This window comes from Microtus ochrogaster, unplaced genomic scaffold, assembly GCF_000317375.1.
Source record: "Microtus ochrogaster isolate Prairie Vole_2 unplaced genomic scaffold, MicOch1.0 UNK67, whole genome shotgun sequence".
NCBI classification, from domain to species: domain Eukaryota; kingdom Metazoa; phylum Chordata; class Mammalia; order Rodentia; family Cricetidae; genus Microtus; species Microtus ochrogaster.
In genome coordinates, this window is record NW_004949165.1 from 1,923,713 (window position 1) to 1,934,301 (window position 10,589).

Genomic DNA, 10,589 nt, shown 5'->3' on the forward strand with positions numbered 1-10,589 from the left:
TCTTTCTCAAAATAGAATCCTTTATCTTATATCTTTAATTCATCAACATGGCCTTCCAACAACATGTCTCAGAAACAATATCACGGCAGGAAAAGCACCAAACTCATTTGTCAGTTCAGCTCCTGCCACCTGCTTGATGTCTACCGTTAGACACATTTCACTAAAAGTTCAATTCAGTGCAGTCCAATCTGAGTCTCTACCAGATTATTGGAGGGTTTTTTTTTTCTACACTGTTGGATACAGGACTGATCACGTTGGGCACAGGCAATGTATCACAGACTTGTCCCTGGAGAAAACTGACTCTCTCTCCTCAGCAACTCTTCAGCTAGAGCAGGGGCCTTGTGAACCCTGTCCAGTGAAGTATTCTGTAGCCACATGATTTAGTGAGGATTTTTTTGTAACAATACATAATTTGATGGTTTTAAATATTTTATAATTTTATTAATTTTAAATGTTAAGTTTTCTAAAGCCAAAACGTGTTTTGAGGGAGAGTATTTTATTACGTGCCTAAAGAAGAAGACTGTATCTGCGCATGCTAGCTCATGATTAGGTGATTCTGGGAGCATGTTAACAAAGCTAACAGCACAGTTTGTTCCTAAGGAGAGCTAGATGTCTGAGAACAGAGTGGAATTTAGATTTTTTATTACATGCCTTTATAGCTTTTCAAGCATGTGACTATATGCTCTATTTCAAAATAAGAACAGTTCTGTATAAGAGCACTTGTGGCACAAACATGAAGACCCAAGTTCAGATCACCAGTGCCCAAATACAAAGCCAGTAATCTCAATGCTGTTGGGAGACAAAGACAGGAGGATCAGGGATTTCCTGGCTGCCAACATAGCTCAGATTCAATGAACTATGTCTCAAAGGTAAAGTAGAGAGTAACAAAACAGGCCATCAGCAGAACTGTGCACACCTATGGCCACATACACACACACACACACACTTTTTAAGACAGGGTCACATTATTAGCCTGGCCTCAAACTCAGAGATACTCTGGTCTCTGTCTGACTAGTACTAAGATTCAAGGTATGCACCACTATGCCCAGCAATTTATTTTATTTTAATAAGGAAGATGATTTAGCAAATCTTTAATGTCTTTATTTAGAATTTGGGAAATGTGCAAAACAATCATGAACTTTTTGGTATTGTGCAGATAAACCTAAAGAGAATAAAAGCCAAAAGGGCCAGATAAAGGGTTAAACAACATGGTGTCAGCGAAGGTATCTGGAATCAGTTGATATGGCTGTAATCAGCTCCTGAAGAACCATGAGAAAGCAGTAAATGCGCCTGTTATGTAAGCTGTTATTTAAATTAGACTTCTGTGTAATTCTCTTTAAAATATCCTTGAGATCAAGGGCACATTTGCCTGTGGCTCCTTGAATATTCTCCATCCCTAGCCCTTGAACTTGGCAGTGATGGCCTTGGTCATACAGCTGTGAATGCATTTCTTTACAATGGCATAGCAAAAGCCTAAATAGTGTTCAGACACTTCACTTTTCTCTCATGAGCACTTTAACACTAACATGGTTTTTATAAAATTGGACATGGCCTTGCACAGCCCTGTAACCACATGCCAAGCAAAGCAAACCCTGTAATTCCCCACCTCAGGACTCCTGAAGGCACCTCCCCGAAGTAGAGTTAAAGACCCCAAGACTTAATCCTCTCTCCCACTCTCACTGCAGACAAAGATCTGTCTGCTTCGTCCATATACAAATACACTAGGAGTGGGACTGGAAAGATGGCTCAGTGGTTAAGACCACTAGTGGCTCTTCCAGTGGACCTGGGTTCAATTCCCAGTACCCACCTGAAGGCTCTTATCTGTAACACCTAAGGGACCCCTCTTCTAGAGTGGAGGATCTGATGCCCTCTTCTGGCCTCCACTGACACTGCATGCATATGGTACACAGACATTTGCAGGCAAAAAATCAATACATAGAAAACAAAACTAAAGGTTTAAATTTTTAAAGAATATAAATAAAAGTATGGTATGTTTTATCTCTCTGCATGCACAGTTCCATAGTACACATACAACTTATTATCTCAGGAACTAGTGTATGTACATCTTAAGGCTACTTGTATGTAATGTAAATGGCCAAGAATATAGTTTCTACACATAACACTAGAGTATAGACACTAGAAACTCACAACATTTTCATATTCATTTATAATTATAAAGCAGAGGGCCAGAGGGTCAGAGATACAATAAAGCAGGAATAATGTGAGGATAGTTGTTTTTCTTTGACTGTGGGAGAATAGCACTGATTTCACATGAACAAGTATAATAGAGGCTTTTACATGCTTTTTTTTTTTTTTTTGCTTTTTTGTTTTTTTTGAGACAGGGTTTCTTTGTTTAATAGCCCTGACTGATCCTGGATCTAGCTCTCGTAGACCAGGCTGGCCTCGAACTCATAGAGATAAACCGGGGCCCAACTCTTCAACCACAAATACACTGAGTTGAAAAATAATCTTAACTAGTTTTCATTTATGAAAACCCAATTTAGTCAACTTTAACACTTAAAAAGCGTAAGTAATAATCCTAAATTGTAATCTGACATTGAAGTGTTTTGTCTCCACCTTCTGCATTTGTAAGATAATATGTATCTTACTCCATGGGGTCCTTTTGAGGATCAGATGAAAAAATGTGTTGTAACAAAATTCTACAAACTGCAGTTGGATCTATATATTCTTCAAATGTAAATTATCTCCTTCTGGGAGTATCTCCCTCCAGTGCTCATGGGACATTGAGGGCCCATGAGCAAAACTGTTGAGCCGGAAAGATCTCAAAGGATCCTATAGGACTGAGGAATGTTGGCAAACACAACATTTTGGGGTAGTTATAATTAAACCTATCGTAAAACACTGAAATTAGTGTGTAGTGGAGCTGCTGATAGGTCCACACAGTGTGGACAATGAAGAAAATTTCCAGAAGAGGTGTTCACTGCTACACGCAAACCACTAGCCCCCTGGCAAGGAATTGTTGAGGAAGTGAAATAAGCCAAATGTCACACTCCCCCTGGGGAAATGTGGCCTGCAGATATCTAATAACACACTCTGTTCACTCATTATATTAGTGTATGCAAGCTCGCCTTCAGGATCTGTTTTAATTACAGGAGCATCATGCATAAAACATGGGAGTCATTTTAACATGTTCATTATCCTGTGCTTCCATTCACAAGGCAAGTTTACCCACAGTCTATTTGATGGTTCTTATTCTTAAAAATCTCTATAGGTTCAGCCGAAATCAGAGGCAGGTGCCCCTGATTGGGAGGATGCTGTTATCAACGGACTGAAAACAACTTGTGAAAACCACGACCACTCTAAGTCTCTGCTGCATCCTTCAGGGCTCTGACTATGGAAATAGATTCACACGTTTTAATAACATCAGTGGCCCCCAGTTCTTTTCTCTAATGAAACCAAACGGATCTGTGCAGGTTAGGACTGTTCTAACACTTCAAAGCTTTATTTTTTCCTAGGCAGAGAAAACAATTGCCATCTTGCTATGCAATCTCCGAACTTCCCTAAGGCAGCTCAGTATTTAGTCAGATAAGCTGAAGTAATTTAACCCTCCAAAGTCTCGGATTCGGCAATTGTAGAATCGTTAAATAATTTTAGGGGAAACATTCTGAAAAGCTCTTTCCTGAAATCAAAAGCAATTTAAGGAAGCCGGAGATACCCGAGGCTGTAGGGATTGATATGTAATTAGTTGATAGATGCATTGTTGTTTATTTGAGACAGTGGGACAGGAGTGGCTTCTCCCATGAGAATCCAACTAAAATGTCAGGGCGGAAATAAACAAGGAAATAAAGATAAAGAACTTCAGAAGATAAAACAATAGCAAGTTATTAGAATTGGGTAGCGGCACTAAGCATCAAAAAGAGCAACTTAGGTGTCATTTTTTGTTTCATTTGTATTATAATAAAAGGTTGGTGCCCTGAGGAGAGGAAGTCTAATTGAATGGCTGTGTGGGTATCTGCAAGGAAAGCAAATGTGATCAGTCACCAAAAAGGAGATTTTGAGACCCAAACCAAAAACAGAAAAAGAAAAAAAAAGTTAAAGACTTTCCCATTAAGGAAAGCTAAGACCAGACATAGCACATGATATCTCCACTGAAGACACAAACTAAACACAGGAGTGTGTAATGATTTGACACAGTCCTTCCACTCGAGAATCGTGACACATAACTGGGCCACCACAGCAGGACACAAAGTCTTGAGTGTGAAAAAAGCCAAGTGTTCATCATTTGAATTATACTTCACAAATATTTAGAGAGATCAACTTGTTCCTATATCCGAAGGGAGGTAAGCCCAGATAGAATGGACAACTGGAAATGTCCTTAAAAAGCCAAAATGTCTGTGGGCTTCTCTCTAAACTCATGAACTCCCAAGGGTAAAAGAAATTAGACATTCCTCTCAAGAATCTCTTACCCTTCTGTGAGGACCAGCATCCAGTAGCTCAGGGTTTGAGGGGGAAATTCAGAGTAGGAGGAATATCACTCAACCTGATTTTTCTATCCAAGGGAGAAAAACTTAATTCTCAGGGGCCAGCCAGGAGTGCTAAACTTAACTCCCTAGAACCAGAAAAAAAGGGAAAAATACACACATATATAGGGTCTTTCTCTGTTTTCTCTCTGTGTATTTCTCTTGTTTGTTTTGTTTTGTTTGTTTTTTGAGACAGGGTTTCTCTGTAGCTTTGGATCCTGTCCTGGAGCTAGCTCTTGTAGACCAGGCTGGTCTTGAACTCCAGAGATCCGCCTTCCTCTGCCTCCCGAGTGCTGGGATTAAAGGCATGAGTCACCAATGCCTGGCTTCTCTCCGTATTTCTTTCTTACCTCTTCCAAGATATAACCCTTCTATGTCTCTTGATGCCTTCATTCTCACTTTAATTTTATTTTTCTCTACAGCTTATATATCCCAGCAAAATATTTCAAGCAATCTAAAAATTACAATGTGAGGCTGGAGAGCTGGCTCAGTGAGGGCACTGGCTGCTCTTCCAGATGTCTTGAATTCAATTCTCAGCACCCACATGGTGACTCATAACCATCTGTAAAGAGATCTGGTGCCCTCTTCTGGTGTGCAGGCATACATGTAGGCACAACACTGCACATATAATAAATAAACCTTTAAAAAACTATAATGTGGTTGCATCCCATTTTTCAAGTGAATGATTACAATGAATACATGTAAAAACAGCATGTTTCCATATCCCTTCATGATGAAACATTTTATGTATTACACATGAAAAACAAATTATTCCCAAGAATCTGCATGCATTCATGTCCAAGCAACTTGTTACAGATTAACAGTATATACGCAAGCAAGTTGTTTATTACTTAGCTAATAAAAAGTAATCTTATAAGGAATCTTAAATGAATCTCAAATCTGAACCTTTATATGTGTAAAACAACCAATCATCTCTACTTTAAATCCTTAGGGTGCACACCCATTCATCTGCAGGTTTTTATATCAGGACGCTGAGGGCAGAAATGGGCACAAGGAATTAACCATCATCTTGGATCACCAACCCATCCCAGCAGGAAAGGCATGTGAGGTAATAATAATTGGACTGCTTTGTTCTTGTTCCTTTCTAAACCTTTCTAAACTTTAGATTGTTTCCCAAATTTTGTTTTGCTTTGTTTTTTAACCTCAAAGTTATCAATAAAAACATCTTAAGCTAACCTTAAGTCATATTTAAAGCTTTATTTCAGATGGAATGTACCAAAACCTATAAACACAGCTTCCAACACTAAGATTAAAAGACCTAACTGAGCTTCTGGGACCCTATCATTTTTTTCTCAATTATTAATTTAAGCCACATCCTATTCAGTTCCTAGCTGTGCAATATTTCCTTGTTCTATTTTCTATCCTCTACAGCCCCTGCTTTATCCGGGCTGAGGGCAACACCATACCTAGCTTTAACCTGCTTTTGGTCCCGGCCACCCAGCTAGCCAAAATAATCACACAGAAACTGTATTCATTTAAATCACTGCCTGGCCCATTATCTCTAGCCTCTTATTGGATAACTCTCACTTCTTGATTTAACCCATTTCTAATAATATGTGTTCACCACGAGGTCATGGTTTAAAGATTCAGCATGTCTGTCCTGTTGGCTGTATGGTGGCTCTCTGTCTGCCCTTCTTCCCAGGGTTCTACTCCACCTACCTAAGTGCTGCCAAGTGCTGCCAAGGCCAAGGCAGTTTCTTTATTCAACCAATGAAAGCAACACAAACACAGAAGGGCCTCCTACACCATTTACCTACATTAGTTTCCCCACTAAACTAACCTCTTTCATAATCCTTTACTATATTTATTAAAGACCCCCAATCATCAAAATCCTACTTAATTCAACACTATTATTGAATAAAATCTGCTTTGGTTAAACAGTGTAGTTTAGGAGCAAGTCATCTTCATAATAATACACAGGTAAAAGTGCCCAGTAGAATGGGATATTTCCAAGAGATAGCCATACTACATTAAGAGCTATCTTAATCTTCCCACACCCATTCACAACATGCCAGATACCAGAGAAAAATGGCAGAGGAAAAGACACACCATTACCAAGAGACATTCTGAGGCCAAGGCTCTCAGGGGCCTTGCCTATCTGAGATTCACCCATTGGAGTTTTGCTTCCTGGTGGACCAATCCCCTGCTACTCCTCAGACGTGGCCACCAGCAGTCTCTGACGGCATGCAGCCAAGATTCCTCTACTGAGCATATACAGCCTTCTATTCCCAATCCAGTTCTTTAAAAATACAACCTGCACATTTTAAATTTTAGACATTTTAAACAGCATCAGGTCACTTCCTGGTGTGGGAAGTCCTTCTGTATATGTGTTGCTTTTATTGGTTAATAAAGAAGCTGCTTTCAGCCATTGGCTTAACAGAATATAGCCAGGCTGGAAGAGAGTAGGCAGAGTGAGCAAGAAGCCATGTAGCCGCTGTAGGGTACAGACATGATGGAACCTTGCCAGTAAGCCACAGCCACGTGGTGATGCACAGATTAATGGAGATGGGTTAGTTTAGGATGTAAGAGCTAGCCAATAAAAACTAGAGCTAATAAGCCAAGCAGTGATTTAATTAACAGTTTCTGTGTGATTATTTCATGGTCTGGGTAACTGGGAAGAAACAAGTGGCCTCCAACTACAACTCCCCAATAAATAACTTTCTAAATAATCTTGCAAAAAAGGAAGGAGCTTCTTTTGACAGAGTCTTATCAAAACTCTAAAACTAAAATCCTAACAGAGTGTCTTAACGCAGACAAAGGCCAAATAGTCTTTCTCATTGCACACCTTTTACCTGCTTTTTCTATGTGCCCCTCTTGTCTGGGTTGAGGAATTATTACCATTTGGAGGGAGGGGCATTTAGCCACAAACTTGCTACTTATTTAACTTTTCTATGTCTTGATACAGATTTAATTTTTTCATGTCCAATCTCCCAAGTGGATAATAAAGTTGTGGTGATCAGTTATTGAATCCTCCTCTGCCTTGAGGATTGCAAGGCACAAAGAAGGTGTTCTGCTAAACACTTGTATGATTAAATAATTAAACAAATTAATTTCTATATTTCTCCATGCTTCCTGCTATCCTTCCCTACAGAGTTACTTTAATTTTATTATAATAAAAGTGAAATAGCTACATGTATGCATATAAAAAGCTAAAGGGAAGTGATAGGTCTCAAACTGTGTATGAAGATAAATATGTCCAGGGTTGGAAAGAGAGCTCAGAAGTTAACAGTGCAGACTGCTCTATCAGTGGCTCACAACAGCCTGCAACTCCAGCGCCAGAAGACCCAACACCTTCTTCTGTCCTCCATAGGTACCTACACTCATATGCACAAACCCTACATACATAAAAAGTTAACAAAAATGAATATATTTAAAGAAAAATATGTCTGTCTCTAATTAGGTCAAAAACTATACAAGTTGTTGATCTAGAATAGAAAATGCTTTTACTATAGAAATATTGATTTAACAAAACCAGACCAAAGCACACATTTGACAGTAAAGCAGCCTTTGGTTTCACAATTAAGCTCCTGAAGTTAGGGGTATAGGAGAGTGGTAGGGTATTGGCCTAGCAAATGCATAGTCACTGGGTGCAGGAGGAGAGCTGAGAAAGGGGAGGGAAAAAGAGACTGTGGTGGTTAAGGTTGTTCTTGACCAAGTCACCTGGGAGATCGCCTCTGAATGTGTCTGTTTTTCACATCGATGCGTTAAAGAAGGCAGGGCAGAAAAGTCCATCTCCAGTGAGAAGACCCAGCAGCGTGGGTGACACCATTCCAAAGGCAGGGAATCCTAGACTGTTCTACGTGAAGAAAGCAAGCTGAGCACCAGTGTGCGTTCACTGCTCTCTTTTGAATATGGATGTAGTATAAGCAGCTGTTTCAGGCTCCTGATACCTTGACCTCCCAGCCAAGGTGGACTATATTTAAAATTTTAAGCTAAATTAAACCCTTTCTTCCTGAAATTAGTGTTGCTTTTATCACAGCAAGAGGAAAATACACAAAGACAACTACAAAATGAGAATAAAATCTTAAAAGTGTAAGCTCTGTTTGTTTTGATATGCCATTCTAAGTGTTTTCTTTTCCATCAGCTTTACTATTGCAATTATCTTCTTTGGCCATAGGCTCAAGCTGCCCTCCAAGTTTAAATCTCTCCTCCCACACGTAGATCAATGCAGCTCATCTCAGACCTCATCAGAGAACACTGGGGAATGATGAAAGCACAGAGATGAGTGTCAGTGGATTTCTCAGCCATGATGGGCATCCTTTATACACACACACACACACACACACACACACACACACACACAGACTCAAGGATGGGCCTTCATGGAAAAGGATGCAGAATGATTGTAAGATCCACTCGTCAGGGAGGACTGGGCTGAAACCGTGTCTTCTTATATAACAGGACTGCTACACTTGGGAACTCACAGAGCAGTGGTTGCCTGGACCAGATAGAGCCAGTCAATAGTCTAGTATACTAGCTCCCACCCCTAGCTGAGAAGCAACTGACAGCTGGTGGTGTAGGGTGGGGAGAATCAGGGTTTTTTTAAGTGTATGGCTCCTGGTGAGTCAACTATATTCCAGGAGTAGGCCAGCAACACAAATTGCATTCAATAGGTTATTTTTTTTTTAAAAAAAAAAAGGATGCAAAGTTGAGAGGAATTTGAAGTGGATCTGGAAGAGTTAGGGGAAGAGTCAGGGGTGACTATAATGTATGAAGTATTTCAATTAATAAAATGCCGTAGTTTAGCAGAAATTATCTTCTCACTTGTAGTGTCACTTCATCCAGGAAAAAAATCTTATCAAGGTGAATCTGAAAAAATATCCATCTAACCAAGAAAATTTATGAATTAACATAAAAATTGACATTACTACTTTAAGAATCAAGGGAAAGCCAAGAGTGGTGGCAAACATCTTTAATCACAGCACTCAGAGACAGAAGCGGGCAGATCTCTGTGAGTTCAAGGTTAGCCTGGTCTACATAGCAAGTTTTAGGACAGCCAGTGTTACATAATGAGACCCTGTCTAAAATAATAATAACAACAACAATGGATAATAATAATCAAGGAATACAGGGCTTATTTCTGATCATATGTCTGGTCAGTTTCACAAAAATTAATGCCAATCCAGACAATAAATAGCATGAAAGCAAACAGCAGCTCGGTGGCTAATTTTGAGCTGGCTGCAGGGAATTAGGTTCAGGGAGAGGTCAACAAAATGTCATGTGTGGGTAACTTGAATCCCTCAAAGAATATAGTGCATATAGGATGGACCAGTGCTTCTCGGTCTTCGCTATACTAGTTATTTTTCCTTTTGCTGTGACAGTATGTCTGATAAGAAAGATTTTCATGAAGGTCTCCATGAAGAAGGGTTTGCTTGCACTCACAATTTCAGGGTACAGTCAGTCCTTCAGGACATGGAGGGTGATGAAGCCAGTTATATTGCATCTGTAATCAAGAAGTCAAGAGAAATAAATGTTGATGCTCAATGTCCTTTCTCCTATAGATAGTCTGAAAGCAGGAGAGGTGCCACCTAAAATTAGGGTGAGTTTTCTCTCCTTTATTAACCCAGTTTATAAACTCTCTCAAAGACGTGCCCAGACTGGCTAGATGCCTCACTTGGTAAAAGTGCTTGACACACAAGCCTGATTAATTGAGTTTACTCCCTGGAGTACACATAAAAAATCAGATATGGCCGGGCGGTGGTGGCGCACGCCTTTAATCCCAGCACTTGGGAGGCAGAGGCAGGTGGATCTCTGTGAGTTCGAGACCAGCCTGGTCTACAAGAGCTAGTTCCAGGACAGGCTCCAAAACCACAGAGAAACCCTGTCTCGAAAAACAACAAAAAAAAAAATCAGATATGGAGGTATCCATCTGTAGTCCCAGCACTGCTATGGTAAGATGGGTTGCAGAGAAAGGAGAATTGCTTCGAAGTTAAGGGACCAGCTAGCTGAAGCATGCAGTGTAAAAGAAACAGCAAGAGAGACCTCACCTCAAAACACGGTGGAAGAAGAGAACACCTCCCAAAAGTTGTCGTCTGACATCCAAACACGTACCAGGGTGTGCACATGCCTGAACTCACACATACACAT